Source organism: Balaenoptera borealis (genome assembly GCF_965194805.1).
Source record: "Balaenoptera borealis genome assembly, chromosome: 7".
In the NCBI taxonomy this organism is placed as follows: Eukaryota; Metazoa; Chordata; class Mammalia; order Artiodactyla; family Balaenopteridae; genus Balaenoptera; species Balaenoptera borealis.
Genome location: NC_138864.1, coordinates 50,687,833 through 50,715,130, shown reverse-complemented (window position 1 = coordinate 50,715,130; position 27,298 = coordinate 50,687,833). Strand labels below are relative to the sequence as shown.

The window sequence follows — 27,298 nt, the reverse complement described above, 5'->3', positions numbered from 1 at the left end:
ACATATTTGATGAACAGAAAGAAGGTTAATGCGGCCGGCAAGTAATGAGATGGAAAATGAGAAGAAAGAGATGAGGTGAGAAAAATAGCTGGAGGCATATCTCCTAGAGTCAAGGTAAAATTTTGAGTTGTATCCTGAAATTAGAGAGTTTGAAGTTGATAAATCAGCACGATATGATTTACATGTTTAAATGATCATTCTGTGTGGGAAGTATATTGCAGAGGAGCATGAGTGGAATCAGAGACTGCATAGAAGACTACTGTAGCAAATTAGGCAAAAAATGATAGCTTGGCCCAGAGTGGTAGTACAGGAAATGAAGGAAATTAAATTTTAGCTATATTTTGAAGAAAGCATCTTCCAGAATTAGAAATTCAAAATTGTTAGCATCCAAAGTTTATTACATTGGCTTACTTACATCACAAGAGACTGATGTATGAAATTAGAACGCTAAATTTTTAAGAAGGAAGACAGCTTGAATCTTACCTGTCAAAATAGTCTGTCTCTGTGTGAAAACAAAAACAAACAAAAAAACATAGGAAGCAAAGAACAACTGAGTTGAATGTAAGGTAGATCAGTGCTTGTGTAGACTCTAACACTGTTGTCCTTTGCCTCCTTTTTTTTTAATGGTTTAAAAATTCACAAGTCCAATTTGGTGGATGTAAAATATACAGTCTGGTCACAATGGTCATCTGTTTATTTGGGAATCATTCTTTCTCTCTAAGGAGAACTTGTTTCTCTTCTCTCACCCATTTATGATATGATCCATTATGACTCAGTTAGAGCCCAGCTCTGAGAATACAATATTCTCATTACAGGCATGCCCCAGAGAATATATTCCTGGTGAATATAACCTAGTAGAATGCTTCTTGTTTTTAATGGACATAAATCTATATCTCACTTAATATTTTTACCTGAAAACTATATTAGAAAAAATAATTTTCATCTCCTCAATAAAACATGGTAAACAACCAAAAATATATTAAAAAAAAAAAGACTAGTGTTACATTCCAAATACAATGGGTAGAACTTGGAATCTCATGTAGATGTCTTGAATGATGCTCTGAGAATCAGTAAAGGAAATGTTGCTGTAACCAAGAGTGAACATGTCATGAAATATAAAGCAACTATTTTTATGACTATATTGTTTAGTGATTAGAAAGTAATGTTTTATGTATTTTATATCCTCACATTAGTAGTCTGTCTCTTACGCAAAAGTGTGTTACTGTGTTGTACTTAAAAGATATTGGATGAGGATTTTGGTTTAATATGTAGCCCATTATAGTTTTTCTATAATTTAATAGAAAATGGGTCCTGTAGTAGGCTGAATAACACCTTCCAAGTATATAAGGTTCTAATAGATGGAACCTGTAAACGTTACCTTATATGGAAAAGGGATCTTTGCAAATGTGTTTAAATTAATGAAAGAAGCAAGAAACAGATTCTCCCCTAGAGCCTCTGGAGAGAGTGTGATTCTACCAACACCTTGTTTGTGGTCCAATAATATTGATATAAGATTTCTGGTCTCCAGAGCTGTGAGAGAACAAATTTCTGATGTTTTAAGCCACCCAGTTTGTGATAATTTGTTACAGCAGCCACAGGAAACTAATACAGGTCCCCAGGTTGTATTTTCATTAAGAATCTGAATTTTCAGAAATGGATTTCTGATGTTAAGTAAATGATGTGATATATGTATTTCCCAGTTTCTTGGATAAAAGCCTACTTTTGTAGCATATATACCTTTTATGTACCCTGTATTGTGATTAAATTTAACTATAATTGCTTACCCTGCATTCAAAAATGAACCATTACTACTTGCTCCTGTTGCAACCACTTGCTTAAACCTTTGACTTGGTGTTTCTCCAGCCGTCTGATTCTGTTCCTATCCAACTATGATCTACTACTTAAAACTACCTGGCTGGAGGGGGAGGATGTTATATATTGAAGGTCAGAGATGTAGGGTATGTTGAAAAGAAATCTAGTCACAAATTATCTATGACTTGACAATAATAAATTACCTACAGTATTGATTATTTTGTAACAAACAAAGCATTGGTGACAAAGAATAGTCCCATCTTGCTATAATGTGGTGCCAAAGTATAATTTTCAAAACATTAAAAGGCATGATTTTCATACAAATATAAAATTAATGCATATCAAAGATATTGCTTGCGTACCATTGTTTCCCCCAACACCTCATGGCCCACTTGGGTCCTTCTTGGGTCTTGTTTGGAATATGTTCTGAAACTCACCTCTGTCCCCTGTCTGGTTTTGGCCTGTCCACATGTAACCTCTGCTAGTGGGTCCTCTCACTCTGGTGATTCCTCACAGAATACTAGCTACATTTGGAATTATCTTTTCCACCTGGTGCAGATCAATTGTATCTCAATCAAACAAAATTAATTTGTGCTGCTATAGATAGGAATTATTTGCATGGTTTTCAGGCAAGAATCATTTACAGTGTTATCAGTTTTCTACCAGTTAATCTCACCCCACAGAGCTGTAAAATAGCCTAGTCAGTAGATAGTCACACACACCCATAGAATCAGATCTCTGGAGGGTCAATTCGATAACACCCAGCACCTCATGGAAAGGATACTCAATAATCTTTTTGGTAAATAGTCCCAAACAGTATTGATTTATCATGCTGTCACCTATTATTAAATATGACTATCACCACTCACTTTTCTCACCACTCTTGGTTTATTTGTTTCTGTCTCATTATGCTAGCCCACCCCTATTATTAGAAGAGATCCAGAACTCTCCCCCTCCTCAGAGTGTGGACCAATTCTCTTACTGCTTCCAGATAGAGTGTATCCCTCCTCGTCTCAAAGCAGAGACCTATAGTATTCCGGACTGTAATTAACCTTTTCCCAAGATTATAAACAGTAGGAAAATCCCACTCCCAGAAACTGTGGTATGGCCTTTCCCCGTGCAACTGAGAAGGCAATCACCTTAGCACAGGATGCTGCCGTGGCATCAGCAGGACAGCCCAGCAACATGCGGAGGCAGCCCATTCCTCAAGTAGTCAGCATGTGGTGCATTAGCTGTAGAACACTCCGTTCCCGAGGGAACCCTTCTGAGTTCCACTGCCGTTAGGAAGTGGCAAAGGAAGCCAAGGTTGATATTTTGGATGACAGGAGAGCAGAGCTAAACTCACCTCAGGTGGAATACTACATTGAAATACTATAGGTAAAAAAAGGATGATTCGGTTTCATGGTCATAGTCTAGCGAGGGTCTGAATAAATGGCTCATACGCTAACAGGAAGAAAAATATTCAGTAATAGTTCCCCCAAAGAGGTTGCTGTTGCCAATAGAGTGAATGATTTCTCTCACTAAGTTATAGACTAAAAAAGAGCAAAAATTAGTTTATATATCTAAATGAGTAATAGTATTAATATCCAAACTGACATTGCCACTTACTTGCTGGGTAATGTTGGGTAAGCTATGTAATCTTTCTAAGCTTCAGTTACTTAATCTTTGAAATGGGCATTTACTCATAGGATTAGGTGATACACAGGAAGTAGATAGGATGGAATAAAGAATATTGCAAACAAATAATGTTAGTGACTGCTGCTATTACTTTTCCTTCTCCTCCTCCTACTACTATAATAAATATTATTTTATATTCCCATGGAGTTTACTATTAGGTATACTTATTGAAATAATGGAATTAGTTGCAGAAGGGAACCTAATTAATCCAAGCCAAGCAATTAAAAAGAGTATTTGTCTTATCAGAAATAAGGTGTCAGAGCTATTAAAAAATGTTAAGACTTCATTACACCATAAACAAACAATTAAATGATAAAATTCTTAACACGAAATTGAAATTACAATAATGGAGCTGTCAAATTCATACTTTAGAGGCACCAGCACTAATACATAAAAAGCCAGTAATATTAAGAAGTCGTTGAAAACCATTTCTGATTTTCTTCTACCGTAGACATCTTTAAAAAAAAAGAAAGAAAGCATTTCTCTTGCCTGAGGCATACTAAATAATGGATAGGTATAAAATGAGTTATCTAAACTCCTAGAATACCATGGAAGGAATGATTACAAAAGAAAGAAAAGGATTATTTCATTTGTTTTTGACTTTAAAAAAAAAATTTCTTTAATGTGTTCTCGTACTGTCATTCAGAGCGGGGAAAAAATGTATCAAGGGAGAAAATAGATGTAAAATTTATTAAAGTAATTAGACAGCTTGATGGTTTCAATGAATAATTATGCAGTATTTGAAAGTATCCATCATCTGGTTTTTAACCCATTAGTAATGACCTAGTTTTGTTACTCCCCTTTGCCCTTCTGTTTCCTTCACTTTTTTTCTCACGTGGGCGTATGCTTGTAACACTGGCAAAGTACCTTCTCTTTACAATTTTCGTACCACCTATGTGGAAAAATTTTCTGAACTTGAACAATGATATTTACTATAGTCTAAACTTAAGTACAAAGTCACACTATTTAATTTTTTAAAGTGTTCCTAATTTTTGTTAAACTTTTAAAACTTTTCCGAGCTTCCTCAACTGCCTCTGACTTGAACGTGTAAATTCATCATTTATTCCATCGTACTAGATTCAGAATTTTAACTTCTACTTAAGTCATTAGAATAGGGAAAAAACAGGAATGAATACACAAATGTGATATGATTTTTTTACACTGATGTAACTTTGAAGATTCAATTTGAATTTGAATTTCAGTTTTGCTGACTACTTTGCCATTTGAAATGATCCAGACTTGCTTTTTCTTTTACCAGGTTCCTAATGATGAGAAATATTAAGTGAGACCACAACAAAATTCTACCCACTTAGAGCCTCTAGAGGACAGATAATAATTGCTTTCTAGAAGAGATTTTTCTGGTAGCCTACACAATGGAGGAGATCTAATTTATGGTACTCATATTGCTAGATACTTTATGTACATTATTTTTTCATTTTAAAGTAATTCTCTAAATTATATAATTATGATTATTTTAGAAATGAGCACTTCATTGCTATTGCTAAATCTGAATTCAGAGTCTGTCTTGGTTTTGTTCCACCAAGATATTCCTTATCATGGAGGCAGGAATAAGAAAGTGCAAATAAAACAAATAGAGTATGTGTCAAAAGCCACAAAAAGTAAGGAATATTTGGGTAGAGCAAAATGCCTAATAGATAATGACTAGTATCACCTATTGATTAGTAGTGCTTCAGAGGTTTGAAAAAAATGTAAATTTACTTGGAAGGCTAAATCCTACCAATAGTTCCTGGCATGTCTAACTAAATGCCAATAAAACAGTTCAAAGGACAAATATCTTACTTAAATCAAAATGATATAGGGAAGAATTACATATTTTACTTATTTATTTGTCCATTTACTTATTCTAACATTTGATCTTTTATTTTAAAAAATCACAATAATAAGCCCTTAGAAACCAGGCAAACTGAGAAATCCAAATTTTCTAGAAACTCTCAAAAGGATTTAAGGCACGCACACACATACACACACACATACCCACAATTCGTTACCCCTGAAATTACCTGAGTATTTCAAACCTCATTCTTTTGCACATGCCATCAACATGTCCCCTTTCTGAGAACTCAGAGCATCAATTCATTGAAGTCCCAACCTCCAAACTTATCCTCACTCAAGTACTGGAAGTATTTTAGCATCTGTGAAGTATTCATTGCCTACTGTCTTCCCCGATGAGATTCCCTGTATTATGTTAACACCATTATTATTCTCAGTCAATGCATAATCAATCTTGTTTATATATTTCCTTCAGTACTCTCCACACAGATCCCTGAGGGAGGGAAACCCTCATTTTTATATTTTAGTGCCTTACACAGTGACTGTCAGTGATGCCTTAAGTTGTGTTTGCGTGAAAGAATGTGTGAAGGAATATGTTGCAGTTTATGTATATAAAATCTTAAAGCAAATTTCAGGCTGTATCCACAAAAATTAGACAATAAATCCAATGGAAGTATTCCTATCATCTTTTTATTCCTCTTCTGTTTGCGTTTTAGAGAAATGTGTCCAGAAGGACAGACAGTCCTTCAGTTCTCAACCTTAGCTACACAGGGATCACCCCCATGCCAATGAGAGAATCTCTGGGGTTAGGACCTACTCTCTATCTCTCTTAAAACTCTCCAGGATATTCCAATTTGTACACAAGGTGGAGAATTATGTGTCTCTACTGATGTCCTATTCTTTTAATCTAGAATATGAGTAGAAAAGGGGGGAAGGGACATAAATGAGACAATTACAGCAAGTAGGGTATGTTCTCTAGTGACTGAGAAACCTAGAGCCGCTTAATGTGTCCTTCCAGCTATAATCGGGAGGCCACCAAGCTAAAATTTAGATTTGCGTATTTGTTATGAAATTAATTTACCTTCCTACTCTTCTCTCCATATCCAAAGACCCAACTCCCACCTTCTCCAATGCATTTAGATGATAACCAACTTAAAATGTAATCAGTAAAACTCTGATTTAAGTTTGGTGCTTAAACTTAACAAAAATTGTGAGAGATAAGTTACAAGAAGAACAAGACCATGCTTTGTAAAGATACCGCTGGGGACAGAAGCTCCCTATAGGGCAGAACACTTTATGGGAGAGACGACCTTTTATTTTTGGTGAGTAAACATCTGTGTACTTTATAATTGTGATGGCACCTCATAAATATACCCTCACAGAGATAAAATATCTTTTAAGATCATACATTTTGATTTCATTGTATATTAATCAAAGCCATCTTTTAATAATTATTTGATTTGTAATAAATATTTTATTAATAATAAAAAGTAAAATATTAAAACATGTTAGTAAATAAGGTGAAGTTGTTTTGAAAAGATACTGCTTCATGTTCCGTGGGTTTTATCCTAATATAAACTGTTCTCTGAATTATCAATACAATTATTCTAAATAGAAAGTAAGATTTGTGGCATTTGGTGTCCACTCATATAAGCATCTGAACACTTTAAATACTGTTGTCACTGATATTTGCTTTCATATAAGATTCAGAGGCTTCTGTGTACAGATACAATAAACTTGCTGAAAACACTTTAACATATAGTTGGGCCTATCTCAACTGCTTTGTGTATTTAAATCTTTTAAGTATATATATGTTTTTACTTGTATTCATTATGGTAGCCAAAAGTCATTATGGCTTAGGTCTTTCTTAATATTCTTGATTTTGTGTAAAAATAAGCCATTAAGTAAGTCTCTTTAAGAATATGATAGAAAAATTAGAAACCTTGAGTGACCAACTTGCCACCAAATTCTCAGTTCAGTTAATTTAAAAAGTAGTGTTTTTGAATGGATTGGACTTTCATATATTTGGTTATCATGAGTCAATAATACTACCTAGTGATTTGAAAACTTTTCGTTTCTGACCTTAATAAAAAGACTTTGAACTCAGTACAGCTGGAATACACTGAGGTTCCTTAACCATAGGTCCCTACTAGAGCCAAGTCAAAGAGGACAGAGAAAGGAACAGGAAAGATTTTTTAAATTCCAACAGATAGGTAGCTTCTAAAAAATTCCTCCATTTTTTTGAAGACCTATTACAGCGTTTGTTTAGAGACAATTCTGGAATTTTAAACCAGGTTACCTTTACTGATAAATAGAATTTCATTCTGCCTTCGAACACTGTACCAGTTTCAACTGTTTTTTGTTTTTTTGGTCTTTTTTTTTTCCCCATTTGTTTGGAGCCTTCCATAACCTCATTTATTCCTTCATTAGATATATATTTATTGCATCTTTATGACATATAAGTTATTTATTCTAATGTTCTAGGTGCTGGGCAAAGTGTTGTTTTAAATATAAAATTTATTTCTCTTATTTTCACAAGGAACGAATTTCCTTAAAAGATTTTTACTCTGTATGTAAAATCAACTTATGCAAAAGAATAGGTCTTCAGTCATTATCTTAAGTGCAGTTACATTGGAAGAAAGCTGCCAGACAACAGGCTTTGGATTGCAGCATTAAATGACGACTGATTATGCAGTGGCAAATATAAAATAAGCAGTAGTAATCACAAATCCAAGCAGGCAACATTTCAAGGCAAAAATATGACAGAGCTGGGAAAGTGCATAAGGGTAAGAGCAATAGAACAGCATTTATCAGTTTACATAAAGACATGGAAATGTTTATATGCAGGTTTGTGTGTGTGTGTGTGTGTGTGTGTGTTAATTTACACACTGTCCTGAGGGAAATCTGTAAAGAGATTCCATGGGCAAGGTTTCTTCAATGACGTTCATGAAGGCATCCTCTAAATTTTCAAAGAAAATGATTTAAATAATTTGGTGAAATTGCAAGAAAGTTACAGCATCTGTTTTAAACTCGTCTATCATGCATAGTAACATGAATAAATGCAGACATTCATCACTAGGCACACAACAGAACTTGTGTTCTCCTATTGATATAATTAAATACCCATAGAAGCCTAAATGCATAATAGCTTCCAGACCCTTTGTTTAATGCCAAAAATCAATGGCTCCGCTTCCAGTGAACTCGATAGGCATATGTTCCTAGTCAGAACCATTGTGAACCCTCTCCAGTTTCTAAACATTTATTGCTGGTACTGTAATAATAAACATCTTGCATTTATAAAATGTAATGTTGCCTAGAATTTTTCATTTTTCAAGAATGCAGAGCACACTATCTAATGGCTCTCATATGTCCACTGTGCCCACGAACAATTTGTCTTCTGAGTGGAGTGTTAATCTGACACCTCAAGGACAGACCTGTTTTCAGAGAGACTCAAAGAAAAGCTAGAAACATTCATAGGCTTCAATAACTACTGAAAATTCTAGTGAACTGTGGCTGGGATTACTTAGAGTTCTGGATCACGTTACTTCTTCATGCCATATTTTGCTTAAATAAGTGTTATTAAAGATGCTAGGAGATTATTTTTTGACTTATTGCCAAATATGTACACTAAACACACATTTAATATATGTGCACATATATAAAATCAAGCTAATGATGACATTTATGGTCCAATTGTTTTGTTTCTCATCTGGACTCAGAGATGGGTGTGTAATAGTAATGTACTTTCCATTTGTTTAAGCCAGTTACATGTGATAACCTCACAGCAGTGATGAAGGAAGCAAATATATTCTTTGGTCATAAACACTGCAGGGCAGAGGAAAATCCCACCTTTAAAGACAAATCCAAGATTTTGGTCTCAGGTCAAGTGTAGCATATTAAACATGAGGCTTTTCTATTTTTTTAAAAAATTAATCTATTTCCCAAAAAAATCCCACAAAATTGGAGTTTTCTTAATGGCACTATTCTGCTTGGAGTAAAATCTTAGAAACTCATCTCACCAGTGGAATAAAAGATTGTCTCCTGTAAGAAAACTTTAATTGACAGAGAGAGGGAAAATATTGAACTAAAGCTAGAACAAGGCAAACATATTCACACCTGGAGCCATAATGTTTGCTTCTCTTATTTGACATGCATTATTAATCTGAACAATCCCTAGTGGCTGGAGCGACATGAATATTCACACCGATACCTTGAACTATAACAATGTTTTATACAGGTGTGAGGATAAAATAAAATAAAAGTTATATCCATCAGGCTCACATACACATTTTGCTCATTTCTTTGCTATGCTTTACAGTTAAGAATAAGGTGTTTGCCTACCAAAACTGCCTTCACACAATTTTTAAATGATCTCTCCATATTTCTTACCCCAAGGAAATACTTAATTCGATGCTTTGAAATAATAACTTCTCAAATGGAAAAAGCAACCATGTTTCTCATGTATGTTTATCACAATTTTGTTTCCTGTGCTGATATCCTAGGTTATTTACTTCCTATCTATAAGCATGTAGGCAACAGTTATAACCTGTATGTGATATACAAAAGGCCAAAGGAATGTTTAAGGTAAAAACCATTTTTCATGTGAGTTTAATATTTTAGACCACTTTACTTTTTCACTTAGATTTCAGCTACAAATATTTCCACACAGGCTAAAATGATTCACCAAACTTCCAGAGTTCTATGTGCTCAAGTTCTAATAGTTGAGAATTCAGCATTCATACACTGTAAGCTAGAAATATCTCTGGAATAAGTCTGTGGAGTGTGGCATAAGTTTGTCCCATCATGAGAAGAAAACTTCTGTCTCCTGCCTTCTTTTTTAAAAAAATTGAAATATAACTGGCATATAACATTATATTAGTTTAAGGTGTATGACATAGTCATTGAATATCTGTATATATTGTGAAATGATTACGACAATAAGTCTAGCTAACGTTCATCACCACGCATAGTCACAGTTTTTTTTCTTGTGATGAGAACTTTTAAGATTTATTCTCTTAGCAACTTTCCAATATACAACACAGTATTATTAACTAGTCACCAGGCTGTACATTACATCCCCATGACGCATATATTTTATAACTGGAAGTTCATATCTTTTGACCACTTTCACCCATTTCATACCATCCCACAACCCCCTGTCTCAGGCAACCACCAATCTGTTCTCTGTATCTATGAGTTTTGTTTTCTTTTGTTTTGTTTCATTTTGTTTTTAAGATTCCACATGTGAGATCATATGGTATTTGTCCTTTTCTGTCTAACTTATTTCACTTAGCATAATGCCCTCAGGGTCCATCCATGTTGTCTCGAATGGCAAGATTACCTTCTTTTTCCTTTCTCTTTTTTTTTCATAGTCTACACATTTAATCATTTAAAAGCTATAACATTAACTTGTGTCTGTTAGGTTGAAACAACAAGGCTGGGCCTGTTTAAATTACAAGAAAAAAAAGTAATTGTCTGCCAACCCAGTATTGTACAAAACCAGCCAGCTGGCTGGCACTGGGTGGGAAGATGGGAGAGGAAGGGGCACCCCTGGGCAGGTGGCTGAATGCCAGGAGGGACTGGGGAAGAGAAAGAAAAGGGGGTTCCCAGACAGGAAGGGAATAACTGTCCTAATGAAAGGGGTGCAAAAGGCACGTCAGAGAGTGGGGCTTGAAAAGCAGGACAGTTCAGTGCTTTCTCCAGCAGGGCACAGTGTTGGAGGGGCTGAGTGTCACTGCCTTTCCTAGGGCCTGCCTGGCCTGCCTGCCTCTTCAGGACTTGGGGCCCAACTACGCCTCACTCCAACAAAATAGGAGAATCTTCAAGGGTTCACTTCCAATTTTTAAAATCTTTCAAAACCATTTTCCTGCTTAAACTCAAGTTGATTGGCATGACAAAATTTAAGGCAACTACAAACACAACTTCCTATGTTTAATAAGGGAACCATGGTTAATGAAGCAAAACTGAGAAAGAGGTATTCTTTGAGCTAAACATAGCTTCAACCTTCTTTTCAAGGTTTCTTTTTTTTTTTTTTTTAAATAAATCTTGGCAAAGAGTTTTCTAATCAAATGAACAAACCCACAATGAAGTAAAAAGGCCCATATAAGTAGATGTTTACTCTGAAGAAGTTTTCAGTGCTGTGCATGACCTCTTTGTTGAGTTTCTGATTTTATTTGTTGCTCTTTACACGCCAAGAACTGCTTACTTAAAGCCACGTTTATCTGCAATCTTTCTACTGGCGTCATGCAGTTTTTTAGTTAGAGAAGTGATAAAGGCTGTGGCTCATGAACATGTATAAATATTTTGTTAATTCAACCTTAACACCCCACAGAAGTTAAAGCACTTTGCATTTAACTAACTACCAAGCATTCCTCCTCCAAAAATAGAACTTAGAAAAACTGGTGAAGCAAGTATACAATATCTGAAAATCAAGTTTTATAGCAGGGTTGTTATCTCTAGTGTTTGACATCTGATTATTACTTTTTTAATTAACAGGTTTTATGTTTTTCCAGAAATTCTCATATTCATGTATATTTCATAAAAAGTAAGATTATACGCCACATACGATTTTATAATATTTTATTTGCTTGATATTATAAGAACATCTTTCTATGTAAATAAATATGTACAACACCATTGTAGTGACCAAATAATACTTTACTGATTATTTAGCCATTATTCACATTTAGGATGTTGCCAGCTTTTTCCTATCATGAATAATAACATGATAAAATCCTTATAGCTATTACTTTGAATCTAGATCACTGACTTTACTCACTTAGTTCTTTTGTATTCATTCTCAGGTGTGAACATACTGGGGTCAAAGGGAAATATGTTTTGTCAATGTCCTCTGTAAATAGTTTACCAAGTTACTTGCATATAAACAGTGTGACTCAATTTTGGGGGAATGTTCTTAAGTGTTGGAAAAGATAAGAAAACTATTTAAAAATCTACTAATGATAAATTTTAAAAATCATAATAGCTGCTCGTATTGAATTAAGTCTACAATTACTTTTTTTTTAATTAATTAATTTTTAATTTTGGCTGCGTTGGATCTTTGTTGCTGCGTGGGTGCTTCCTCTAGTTGCGGCGAGTGGGGGCTACTCTTCGTTGCAGTGTGCAGGCTCTCATTGAGGTGGCTTCTCTTGTTGCCGAGCACGGGCTCTAGGCACGTGGGCTTCAGTAGTTGTGGCACGCAGGCTCAGTAGTTGTGGCTCGCGGGCTCTAGAGTGCAAGCTCAATAGTTGTAGCGCACGGGCTTAGTTGCTCTGTGGCATGTGGGATCTTCCCAGACCAGGGCTCGAACCTGTGTCCCCTGCATTGGCAGGCAGATTCTTAACCACTGCGCCACCAGGGAAGCCCTACAATTACTTTTTATGTACTAAAGATATTTAGTATCTCTTTCTGTTTAGATTTTCTTTCTCAATCTTGCTCAGACTTAGGTCATAAGCTTTTATATTTAGAAGAGAATAAAATAACTTTGCAGAATTGAGACACATTAAATACGGAAGGCATACAATCCTTTGAGGAAAAATCACCTGCTCTCTTTTTAGCCATCTGTATGAAAGTGGCGCCTCAGTGACCTTAACCACTCAGACTGGATTTCCACATCTTAATCTCTACAAAGTCTATAAAGCCTACCTTAACTGTGGATCCTTCAAAAAATTGTGATGCTTCTTTTCCAGATTTAATACGTAACATATATGGTTAATTCCTGGGAACTTAATAATTCTAATATAAGGCAATGCCTCAAAGGTAATGCAAAGAAATCCTAAGCTGTTTTTGTAGTAAACTGTTTTGTAACAAAAAAGAGACTGTCATGCTCTTAACATTTTTCCCTTTGCCCTCATTGCATGTTAATATAATTTTTTAAGTGAATAAGTTAAGGTGGAAATTTTTTATCCGCCCCCCACTCACACACACAAAAATTATACCTGCAGGTTGTACTGGAGTAAACCTAAGGGCAATGTAAATAGCTGAATACTCTTTCTCTATGAATAAGAAAGATTCTGTACAATGAATGTCCTAAACATTGGACAATGATGCCAGAGCCAACTATTCTACTAGAATGTTTTCATATGTCTGTAGAGATTGAATAGTAACAGTACATAAATAGTACGGAGACAATATGCATGGCATATTACTTAGAGTCCACAATATTATTCATGACTTAGAGGGTGAAACAGTAAATATGAATGTTGTACAAGTAAGATAGATGACAAGAATACCATAGTTACTGGTTCTTTGGTAACATAGGCATTGCTTTGCATCACCTACTTGTAAACAAGGGATTATTGTCTCAAATTCCCTACAAACTTCCCCAAAGAAAATGCCAGTCATCACTGTAGCCCTATTGGCTTTAATTAAGTGTCATGAGAGAGGGATCCAAGGACAGACGATCTAAGATTGTGCTAGGGAACATAATAATTTTCCATTAACTTTAGCAAGAATTGCTAGCATAACTTCAGGTGTTGAAAAGTGCTTCAAAAAAACTAATGTCCCTCCTTCTGGATATTTTTTTTCTAACAAAGGAGGGAGATTGATTGCTGGAAAGGATTCTTGGCATCTGAATGTTTGACAAACTGTCTAGTTCTTTCTTGTCTGTTTCTTTTTTAATTTTGTTGATTTGTTTTTAAGACATCACTTAAAATGTTATGCCATTTGACACAATAGGATGCCAAAACTGACATGAAAAATGACTCAGCAAAATGCAAGTTTGCTCTAAACTACTATGCTCGTATAAGTCATTAATATTACTAGTAACCCCGAATGCAGTGCTTGGTGACATAGGGAAAGAACTCCTAGTATTTATTGTTTGTTTATTTATAGGTACACAATACCCCAGGCAGTGTTTTATTATAGAAGCATGTTTCTAATTGTAGCCTTAAAACAAGTAAAAAACAAACAAAAAAATGTAAACCACTAATGAAATCAGTACTTTGGGGACAAACACACATTATTCAGTTTATTTTTCAAAATGTGTTTATTCAATTAGTGGTTTAAATACATAAAAATTAACAACAAATATGCTCTTGTTCTGTCCAGGTAATAATTACTAATACCTGTGGAGAAGTATATTATAAAAAACAAAATAACAAAGAAACTAAGAACATTATTAGATTTTTTCCGCTGCACCTTCAATGGTTGATGATATATCATTATTTTAAATGACGTTGTTAGCCTGGGTTATTTACAAATACATTTTCATTCCATTATATATGCATTCAAAGTCTGTGTTTGTCTATAATACCATTTATGTTTAGAATGAAAACTGTTGCCTAAATGAAATTACTTGGTTTCTATTCAATTTATTTGTAACATATTCTGAAAGTAGCTTATTGTTAAAGTACTGTGTTAAGAAAATAAGAATTTAATAATTTATTGTACTGATATAATAGTCTTCACAATTAATTTTGTTTCAATTTTATGATGATGAATGATTGATTATAAAGTAATTTAAAATAACACAATATGTGGTGATGATTGGAAATCACAGTTGGCACCTTTTTACCTCTTGCTTTAACTACCAAAGGAAAAAAAACTTAAATAGCTCAAAGTGACTCCAAGATAAATTAGTGTCATGATGAGTTCTTAAAAAATTATTAATATATTCATTTCCAAGGTAAAAAAGCAAAAACATGAAAATTATGCACCTTTACTTTAATGCCTGAGATGAATGTGATTTTTTTCCCTATATTATCACTTTATGGGCAAAGAACAATAATTATATTGTGAAGGAATCATGGTAGAAAAGACAAAAGTTCTTAACTCTACCTAATAGCCATCTGTTATGAACCTACCATGTGTCTAGAATACATCAGGTGGAAAGGACCAGCATAAAACATACATGACATGGCCCTGTTTTTATAGTTTTATAGTTTCTGTGTAAGGAAGAACTTCACACAAACCAAGTATAGAATAAAATAAAAAGGAATGTCAGAAAATTTAGCGATCATACCATATGTTAAAGACTCTCAGGGAAGAAACCGAAATAAAAATATAAAAGCAATTAGCACATTTGGAGGTTATACACAAGTTCTAATTCTTTAAATGACTGAATTTGTTTAATTCTTACTTTCTCAGTGAAAAAGCCAAACATATACAAGCTGAAATTTTTGCACAAAAATTTCCATATGTTAACTTGCTTTTATAACAGTTAGTGTAGGCTAAACTGCAATAACAACCAAGCAGTTTATTTCCTGTACACATAATGATCAAGAATAGACATTCCTAGTTGGACGGCAGCTCTCTTTCATGTGGTAATGCAATGACTCTCAGGCTCTGCCTTTTCCTAGGACCATGTCACCTGCCACCTCCAGTCAGCCGAAAGGGAAAGTCAGGGTGAAAGAGGCACATATGCCCTTATTATAAGCCCAGACTTTTGTGCTATTGGAAGAACTTGGCCACATCCACCTTCAAGGAGATTGGGGAAGGTAGTCCAGTCATGTGCCTGACTCTACTTCTATTACCGTGGAATGGAATTTGGTGGACAGCTAGTGGTATTTACCACAGTTTTTATTAAAATGCTTGATTGATAAAAACAAGAAATTACTCTGACTTTCTTGACTTTCAGCCTCAGATATTACTGGCATAATTAGGTATATTTTTGTATATGCTTTTCATTCTGTCTATAGCAAAGCCTACATCTCTCTTTTCAAAATCATTTTAGTGAGTGTAGCAGGGGATATTTATTGAATAAAGAGGGTTATATATCGTTTTGTAAGTTATTATCTGAATTATTTCTTCATAAACACTTTATCTGTTCATTAAAACTGTATTTAGGCATATCATATAAATCCTGTCTTCAGCTAACACTCTCCTGATAGAACACTAACTAGTTTTTAATATCAGAATTCCTTAAAACATAAATGTATCTTTGATGTAGCTTTCTACTGATACTTATTGAGGAAAAACTTGTATATATCTTCAAACTTAAAGATTTTTCCAAAATTATATGGAGGGGAAGTCTCATGTTACCTTCCACATATAACTGTAGATTAGCAAAATCACAGGTAGATGTTTTAAAAAGCATTCTGAGTGCTGATACAGGGGATGTGACTATCAAATGTTGCTGCCACTAAGAGGATCATCATGGGATCACACTTAGTGTCATTATTTTCTCTCCTTGTACAGATATACTGAGCTAGTTTTGTTAATGCCTCCTTATACTCAGCCCTTGTTTTTGCCTCATGTTATTAATATAAATCGTCTTCAAAAGTCTGAGAGAGCTTTGAAGAAAAGTGTGGGGAAATAAATAAACCATGTGAGAAGAACACTTACAGTAGAAGGAAAAATGAAAATAACACTGAAAACGGAGAGCCACCAAAGACTTCAAGTGCATGCTTCTCACTTCTCAATTCTCATAAGTCACCACCGTATGTACTATAATAACAAATAGTGAAAAAATTAAGCAAAAAGTCATAAAGCATTTTGGGAGTAATATATGTAGTGGGACAAAAAAATACACCATTTTATGTTAGAAAAGATTTGGGTAAACCTGGAAAAGTGGATGTTAAGTCCCAGTGACCAGGACTTGCTTCTGTACTATGTTGATCAAGGAGAAGTGAATAACATATTTGAGAAGCTAAAGGTGAAGGCTGGTGGTGAAGGATAAACTATTAAAGGTGTTAAGCCCTGAATTTTGCTACATCTTCAAGCCATACTCCTTATTATCAAAACAACAGGGAAAGCAGCTGCCCCTAACAGTGAGGTGGATACCATATTCCTGTTTCATTTACAATAAAAGAAAAATTATTGATGAGGGAGGCTATACCACTGAGTAATTGTTTGGTGTAAAAAAAAAAAAAAAAAAGTTCTGTTTTGGAGCGCATGCCTGTCTCAGCATTTATCTTACAGCAGAAGAAGAAAGCATCTGATCACAAAGCCTCTAGGCGAGGCTGACTTAACTGCTGGGGGTTAAGTTCAAACCCTTTCTAGTGATCCTTCTGTAAACCTCTATGCCCTCAAGAAATGCTCAAAAGAACATCACCAGCTGTCTAGAGTTTCAACATCAATACTGGTTGATGAGAAGGCAGAGAGTTTGCTACAAATGAGGAACAGTATATGGAACAAATGAATTCCTCGGTTTGTGGCCAATTTCAAAAGCTTTGAAAATGTGGTTGATGCCAAGGGGGAAATTGTTGCATTTGCAATGGTAAGTGGCTTGGAGGAGATCAAAGAAAATGATAACAAGAGATTTTAGATTTCACCCAGAGAAATGGCAATAGTAGTCTGAAGAAGACCACAGTGGTAAAAACCTGGAAGAGCAGTCAGTGAAAACTCTGGACATCAACTTAAAGAAGTATGGATTATGCAACAAAAAACATCATCCTCGAATGTATCATGAGTAGTCTTTCCTTGAAAGTGGTCTGATGTCTCTCGTAACACCATTCAGAGATCTCCAAACATAAAACAAAAGCAGAAGTGTAAGCAAAGCTCTATTTTGCATTGATTTTAAAATTCAAAAGCCTCTGCTAGATCCCTTAAAATGGTTCAAAACCTTGTTCAGTAATGCCAACAGCAGCATGAAAATAATGGAAAATCTTAGTTAGATCCCCTGAATCTAATAGTTTACCTAAAATTGTCCCTCTTTCATCCAACTCATCCACGCCATCATGTTTCACACCAAGTGACAATTTATGCTGTACTCCTTTCCCACGTTATTTCTCAACTTGTTTCCAAGTTTCAAGACCCCACTTAAGCTAGCAATAGTTTATTCCTGGAAATTTCTATGGAAGAAGGGGTCAGCAACCTGTGTCTAATTATAAATACCGTAGATAGTAAATATAGTAAATATATTCCCTGTCACAATTACCTAACACCGCCCAACTCAGGTGTCATGATGGGTTTTATCTTGGCGCTGTAGTTTGCCAAATTTCGTGATAGATGATATTCAAATATGATCAGTGTCAATTACTTCACTTCCTGTGTGTGCGTACTGCACCTGATACCAAGAGGTGGCATCTGCTCCCCCTTTAATGTGAGCTGGTTTTAGTGCTTCACTTGTAACTAAGAGAATACAAGAGAAATAACGTTTTGAGGTTTCTGAGGGCTAAAGTATAAATTCTGCCTGGGCCTCTTGCAATGCTTGTTCTTGTAGTGTCTCCTGTCTGAAGTCAGCCACTATGCCATGCGTGAGAAGGCCATGGAGAGACTGTGTGTGGGTGCTCCAGGGGACAGTCCCGTTCAGCTCCTGTCCAATAGCCAGCAACAACTGCCAGCTATGTACACGAACAATCTTGGAAATCCAGTCCAGTTTCACCTTTCAGTAACTATAATGACAGCTGCCATCTAACTGCAATCGCATGGGAACCCTAAGCTACAACTACCCAGCTGAGCCCAACTAACCAACAGGATTATGAAAGATAGTGATATGTTTTGAAGCCACTTGTTAGGCTATAAGAGATAACCAGAACAATCATGTAGTGTCTTTTTAATTGTACATTATAGTCTGCATTTTTTTCTACAAATGTTCATGTCATTGTAGTTGACAAGTTGTATCATAAATGAATGTGTTTTGCAAGGTGTGCAAACAGTACAGTGTACTGCATTTACTGCTTATTTTTAAACAATCCATATCATTCTTTTGTTAATCAGAAACTAATGTTTTAAAACATATTACATCCTAAAGAAGATGTGGTGCATATATACAATGGAATATTACTCAGCCATAAAAAGGAATGAAATTGTGCCATTTGCAGAGACGTGGATGGACCTAGAGGCTGTCATACAGAGTGAAGTAAGTCAGAAAGAGAAAAACAAATATTGTATGATATCGCTTATATGCGGAATCTAGAAAAATGGTAGAGATGAACTTATTTGCGAAGCAAAAATAGAGTCACAGATGTAGAGAACAAACTTATGGTTACCAAGGGGGGGGTAGGATGAATTAGGAGACTGGGACTGACATATATACACTACTATGTATAAAATAGGTAACTAATGAGAACCTACTGTATAGCACAGGGAACTCTACTCAGTCCTCTGTGGTGATCTAAATGGGAAGGAAATCTAAAAAAGAGGGGATATATGTATACACGTAGCTGATTCACTTCACTATACAGCAAGACTAACACAACATTGTAAAGCAACTGTACTCCAATAAATATAATTTTAAAAAATAAAAAATAAAAAGCACTATATGCATTAAAAATATTACATTCTAGCATGGTAGTTTGCTACTTATATACTATAGTCATTTTAGAAATTGGTTAAAGATTTGAGATTGATGAGCCATAAATATATCATAATTTCTCCCATTGAAATAGTAGGGAATGGGCTTCCAGTAATCATTTTCACACAGAACTTCAGATTTTCAGAAATGAATTGCTGACATTAGTGGGGAGTGCCTAGATAAACTATTTTAGGCTATAACTGTTATTAAAGAATATTAAATTTGCCATTATTCAGTCTACAGATGTGGCTCTGTTTAAATACCATATTATTTCATCTATGTGAATAGTTGTGTGAATGACTTCCAGTAAGCTTGTAATGAAATTACATGCATTTTATTTGAATTAAAAATTCTGGTACTATTAGATTTAAGCTGAGAAGCTATCTGAGTTATAAGAAAAATGTCTGTATCTAGTTTCTTTAGGTTTTTAATAAGAAGTGACAAGTCTGGGAAATATAATTTTAAATGATTATTTACCTCTTTCAAGCCCAGAGGTAAACTAAGGACATTATGGTAAAAAATGCTACAAAGTCACTTTTAGTTGTTTTCTTGTCACTTCCTTTTGAGTACATGACTGTGAAGGAGAAAAAACAAAAAGCAAAAAGCTTGTACATTGTTTGGCTTTTAATGGGGCTGCATTGACCTAGGCTGCTCCTCTGTTTACAGTCATTCAAGATAAAAAGAGAAAGACAAATATGTGATTTACTTGTAGTAATATATAACACCCTGATCTAGAAAAACACAAAATAAAACCTTGGTATAGACCCTCCAGCATCAGGTGTAATGCAGATTTAGTGAACACTCTTGCTCTTCCCCTGAGCATTACTTCGACCTAAATATAAAAAAAAAAAAACTTTCTTTATTCCATTCTCGAGTTCTGAAAAAAACATATGTCAGGCTTGGCTTGTAAAATCAGCGGACACCTCTCTATGCTTGGGCCAAAAACCCCTGAAACAGATCCAGAGAAAGCAATAGTTCTGATGGGAGATTACAATATGTTTGGACATTTCATATTTCACTGTGAATAAGAAGCATTCAACTTACAAAAAAAAAAAAAAATGTGTACCTGTGTTTGAAAAAGTTCAAACACCTAAACAGAAGAACAGATGTCACGTGTATTTGGATGCAATGTAAATGAAGGAAAAATACTCCTAGTAAAGACATAATTTAATACTATCACTAAAAGGTAAACAGATGTCTACTTATCACATAAGAATTGAGACTTGATCATAAAGTAAAGTCACAAATCCTATGACGTATATTTAAATCAGCATGTGTGTAAAATATGGAGAAAAATTAAGCCACCTATAAGTTGAAAACCTTGGAAGTGTTCTGTCCTCAGACTGTATTATCACTGAACTTCGAAGAGTGTATTTTGGCAACATTATCGGATCGATGTCCCAAGGGTTGAGTTAAAACAAGACTTGCACCATATGTAGACATACAAATTGTTGCTCGTTGGATACCGCCATAAACAATATGCTACAGGCCATCTCAACCCCTTGCTTCTTTTCTTTCTGGGGCTTCCAAGGGTAGGACAAGTATTTTTCATAAAATAGAATTTCTTCCTAAGTTGCAAGACACAGAGAAGAAATAAATAGAACTGTAACAGAAGCAGATACCAGATCCCGGATATCAGAAACTATGAAAATGCTGGTGTGCCTATAGCACTGAGGCAATATTTAACTGGGGGAAACCCTATAGGCAGCAGGGAAAGGCTCCTTAAGGCTACAACTATGTCTCAAGGAATTTCTTTGAGCAATATGCTTCTAGGTGAATTCCCACTTCATACTTCATTTGTTCCAGTTTTTGATAGGGACGATAGATAAACTCCAAAATTCTGAAATGACCACCTCATAAACTTCAAAGTACACTTGGAAGTATGTTCACAAAAAATATAAATTTAATTTAAAGTACAATTAGCTATTTGGATGTATCATCATTTAACGAAAAACATCTGGATTAGTTTACTTATTAGGACATCTGATGACTGAATTGCCAGAATTGATTAGCTGCTGTGTTATAGACATTCAGTGTGCTGTAAGGAGAAAATAAGGTCTGCTAGAAAGGAATTTACATGATCTGGGTCTTATTTACAGTTTCTAATATGTTCTTGAGCAGGAAACAGAGGAGACATTGAAAACAATCCTTTAACACTGCATATTATTCCCCTGAAACTAGTGTCTGACTACTAACTAACATGTTTTAAGTGAGATAAAGGGCACTAAAAAACTGCACTATATCACTGATTGTGAGATGGAATATTTCACACAGGCTAAGCTCTTAATTTGAGGTCAGCTTGTATTTGTGGTGGTATTTTCAAGATTCTGAACAAGAAACATTTAATGTTACTAGAAAGTGGTTTTTTTCCCCCATTCTTGTTGATAATTTTTCTTTTTGGAAGCATATATATCAAATATGAAAACACATGAATATTCTAGATAAGATTATAACATTTTTATGAGTTTCCAGATTCTGAGTATATTTCCTAGGATTCCTGGTGTTCCTCTCCATCTTTCCACTTAAAAACTGCTTAGTTGATGTTTTGCTTATTTTAGACAGGTAAACATATTATTGAAAGGTTTGATATTTTAAATTAAATTTTAAAAACTCTTAGATTAATTTAGCCCCATTTGCAATAATTTTTCATTTTCAAAATAGAAAAACTAAAATCTAGGTTAGGATTTTGAGACTCACTGGCAAAATACATTATTTTTTTTTTTTTCCTTTAATGGGACAGATGCACCAATGATGTATTGTCAGTTGAAGTTCACTTTTGAAGACTTTCAAACAGCTTGTATACACTTACATGTGGGAAGCTATAGCAACAGGGAAGTAGAATGTTACTGCAGATCACTTGAGATTTAGCAAGAGCCTTTTATAATATTAGGTAACCTCCTGGAAATGTGATTCTATTCTACCTTCACTGAGCCTAAGATATACTAAAAAGATTCAAGTCCCTGGAGAACTGCATGCTGTCTTAAACAAAACTCACAATTGTTTTTTGAAACTTATTTCATCATTCTTGAAAGATGAGGAAAGATTGCTTTTTCCTCCCATATGCCATCATTATATATATAATGGAATATGTAGTAGAGTAATAATACTCTTTGAAAAATATTAGGAAATGCAGTGTTAAAGTGCTATGTGCAATATAAATCTTTCCAGTTAAAATGAAAATTCAAAAGGAGTTGCTTGAATTTGAATGTGTTTTGTGACAATTTATAACTCAGTTATTGATTCATATTTTTAAAGCAATGTATATAAAATTGTAACAGAATACTGCATTAAATTAAAAGCACTTGGCTTTGGAATCAGAAGAAAACATCAATTCAAGAAAGGAGAATGGAATAGATAATTGTAAGCTCAAGTTCTGAAAACTAGGTTCCTGAAGTAATAGAGGTCATGAAGGAAAAGTAGGGGACAGCAGGAAATGGAGAGAGGGAATGAAACCAACATTTGATGCTTACATTTATTTAGTTCCCTCCAGTTTCCATTGTATCTCCATGACTCTACCCTTTTGTGTGTGTGTGTGTGTGTTTTAAAAAAATTTGCTTTTTACATTTTGTGATTTGCTAACTTTCTCTAAACCTCTCTTCTTCTTATTACCTCCTTTTTCCCATGGAGCCATCATAATCTCAGGCTTCCTGTTCTATCTCTCCCAACACCCTAACAACTCTAGCTCTAACAACTTCTAGCTCTCCCTGACTTTTAGTTCCAACATCTCTTTGACCCTTATTTCAGCCATCACCTACTTGGTTCCTGCTTAGAACACACTAGCCTGGAACACTCCCCAATTCCTTGGCCCTTTGTCTAACTCTGCTTCCAAGGCTAAGTGGTGGCTCTGCTGCACCACTAAACCCATATCCTCTGTTTTTATTTACAAAATATCTCTGGGTAGCATAAGCATATGATTAATTGAACCACCTGGGGCCAGCAACAGAAGAGGACACTGGCTGGAATGACAGGCATGAGCAGAGACTGTCCTGGTCACACCTACCTTTAGGGAACATATCCTGTTTAATACGTTTAGTGTTGTCACGTTAGTCCCTTGGGAATATCGTCTCAAGGTTTAAATAGGGTGTTTTCACACAGGGCACTTGGAACAGCAGCAGCAAGAGAAGCAGCAGCAGCTAACACTTATTAGAGGGAGGAGTATTTGTCACACACTGTGCTAAGCATTTGGCTTTGGTCTCACATATGCACATAATTGTATCAGTTGGTTTCAAGGGCAGGGTAGATAAAGCCAACTGAAACTTCACTTTACATTTTACCTAATGGCAAATAAAATAAAATAACTGCTATATATAATCTGAGGGCTAAAATTTTTCAACTACTGGTTGAAATTGTTTTATATCTATATATATACATATGTGTATATATGTATATATATATAGACATATATATATGTACCATTTGCCAAAGAAGTTCTGCCAATGTTTCATACAGCTACAAGAAAAGCTTCCTTATAATAAACCCAACTGTCTCATAATATAATTCAGTGCAGCCTTTTGGAGACATACAGTCAGTTCTTTTTATTCATGATAGTTATTTTCTATAAAGTCATTGCAAATACTGAATTAATGAATACTAAACCATTACTCCTAGGGGAAATACAGGCTTAGGTTCCTATGAACTTCTGGTTACAAAATTGTCATCACCTGAGCAACACATAATCTTGCTTTAGGTGTATATCTGTTAAAGACACTTTATATAATATATATTGTTGAATCATTAACATTGAATTCACAGCCAACAACACTATAACTCATGCCTGAACAGAGCTTATCTAACACATGTAGTTTCTCCTTAAGGCACATCACAACGTTTTTGGGCTTAGGAACACTAGCCAGCAATTCGACACTATGCTTGAGGGCTATTTTAAACAGCAAAATCAGCAAGAGAAAGCATAAATATGTGGAAAATGTGGCACTGAATGGACCCCAAGAAGGACACTTAGTTATGGTACAAGAGCTGAAATAAGTAGGCAAAGCATCATCTTGTTCAAGCTGAGAAAGTGCACATCTGGAGGCTCACCTTTTCACTGCTTTGTGCATGTCTGCAAATGACCAGGAAAGTACCACAACATTGACTTGGGAGTTACAAATAGACTTTAGTGAGTAGAAAAGACAGAACCCACAACTAATGAGGGATCTCAAATAATGAGGCTCAACTGTAATTTGAATTTTGTCATTCTCCCCTGCTTAAAAATCATGTGATTTTTTTTTAAAGGGACTTTGCATTAGAAAGGAGAAAAAAGTGACTCAGGCCCTGGGTGTTGGGGGTGGGAGGTGGGGACAGGAATCCTACAATTGCTTCATAATTACATTTGCAACAATACAAGCTGTTTAACGTGGCCTGCAAGGCCCTGCCTCATGCCACCCTGTTTACTTTTTAAAGGTCCCTACTACGTCCAAGCACACTGATTTTCTACGTGTTAATGACTCCCTCCCAAATCTATCTTTCCATCCCTAGCCTCTTACTAAGCTCTGAGCCATAGTCTCATGTATTCAGCTCCATACTGGAAATCCTGGTTCAGATGCCTAAGGAGCAACTCAAACTTATAAGCAAATACAACTCATGACATTTCCTCCCAGTTCTGCTCCTCCCTGGGTCTTGTTTTTCACCATAAATGCCACCAGCATCCATGAGACACTCTGGCCACCTCAGCCATCTTTCTGGCCCTACATCATGCCAGTCTTAGTCTAACCTCTAAGACCTGGCGTTTGCTCTTTCCTCAGGCTGGAACTGTCCTCCGATGTTTTCGAGGCTGTCTCCTTCACATTCAGATCAAATGCCACACGCTCACTGACTCCTTCCATGACTGCATGCCCTCCAAATCATACTATCATATCAACTTGTTTTATTTTCTTCACAGCACTTCTCACTATCTGAAATCTTTGAGTCATTTATGTGCTTATAATTTTTTTTAAACTGCCCCATTCCATTGGAATATATTACCCTGGAGTAGTGACTTTTCCTCCTTTACCATCCATTTCCCTCACTTAGAACAGACCCAGTACACAGTAGGTGTTCTGATATCTGTTGCTGCCTGGCCTTTTCTAGGGTATCACCTGCACACTTTTCTGCCCCAGAGCCATTGTGCTCACTGTTTCCTAGGTGTGGACTAGCCAACAATAAATCATTCTCCGGCACTCATCTGAAATGTCAGTTTCTAAGTGAAACCTTCTGAACTCTAACCCTTACCAATGCTCAAGTACTCTTCTTGCTCATCTCTGGGTATTTTCTCATGTGACACCCTATATGTATTCATATCACATTTTACTTGTTAAACACCTATTGTATCCACTAGCATAGGGGTCGATAAACTATGGCTCATGGACCAAATTTGGCCCACTGCCTGTTTTTGTAAACAAATGTTTATGGAAAGACAGCCACATTTGCTTGTTTCAATGTTATCTATGGCTGTTTTTGTGCTGCAACAGCAGAATTGAGTAGTTGCAATGGGTACCATATAATATTATATTTAACACCTAAGATATTTAGTATCTAACTCCTGCCTTAGGCTATAGGCTCCTTGAAGTCAGTGATTCTCTTTTATTCACTACTACATACCAAATACCTAACATAGTACCATGCATAGTTGGTACTTAGCTGTTATTTCTTCAATCAATGTTGAATGATTTAATATTGGAAATGATGTGATTAAGAAAATTTTTCATATTCAAGAATCAGCAGTCTTTTGTGTGTGTGTGAGTGTAGTTGCTTTTTGTTTTCTAAATTGCTTGATCCTAATTCTTTAAGCTAGACTTGTTTCCCATTATTTCCATTTGTTATGTTATATTAAAACAACACAAAGAAGTCTATCTAGTATATATCTAACTATTGCTGAAGTGCTAAATAGAAAAATTTTGTGTGAATATTTTTGGCCCCTAGATTTAATTCACAGAAAGTGCTAGAATGTGGTGAGTGTTTTCTCCTGTGTCCTGCTGGCATACAGGTATCATTCCCCACTCTTTTTGGCATGGAATTGCTATAGGGAGTATTTCCAATACTATTTCAAATCACCTTTCCTCTTGTTATTATAAAGATATCACCGTTGTGCATCCTTTTAGGGTGGGTCTCGGTCTTCTGTTGCACTACCTTGAATTTGACCATCTGAACTCTGTTCAGTTCATTTCTCACTGCTTTTCTAATTTGCTGAGTTCATTTTGAACACTGAATCTGTCTTCCATGAGCAGCCCTGTCTTTTTTCTCTTCAGAAGATTGAACTCATCTACAAATTTGATGAGCCTATTCACTATTCCATTTTCCAGGTCATTGAAGAAACACTTAAGCAGCCCTGGAACCCAAGGTGACCCCTTTAAAACATCACTTGTTATGTCTCCCCAGGCTGACACTTACTCATCAGTAATCTTTCTCTGGGTATAGACAGCCATTCGGCCTACTGACAATTGTTTGCACAAAGTAAGAGAGCAGCAAAAAGAGAGTTTAGGAAAAGTATTTTGCCTTCTGCTTCACTAAAATAATGCGGAAAAGTGGATGACTCTGTTTAGAAGTTGAATCTCTTTTGCCTATGGAGAATCATATTTTTGCATAATCAGCTCTGCTGTGTGGCCTTTCATAAACACCATGATTAGACGGCTAGTTGGTCACTCTTGTTTTGTTGTGAACAGGCTCCATTTATATTCAAGCCTCCTTTGTATCTGTATTCTCTGTCCCCTGTATTTGAGTAATTACCAAGTCCTGTTCATCATACTACTACTTGGAATTTTCCTTTGCTCTGTTGTTATACTTAGAGCCTCAGGTCAAGCCATCACCACCTCTGGCTAACCTACTGGGAAAAAAAAAAAATTAACTTATGATAATCTTACCTCTAAACTC

General features: G+C 35.4%; 1 long non-coding RNA gene across 1 annotated transcript in view; it reads right to left on the bottom strand.

Annotated features, from left to right (window-relative positions):
* LOC309631832 overlaps window positions 1-27,298 on the bottom strand; it is a 552,519-nt gene that overhangs the window by 485,977 nt on the left and 39,244 nt on the right. The gene's annotated exons all lie outside the window — the stretch shown is intronic.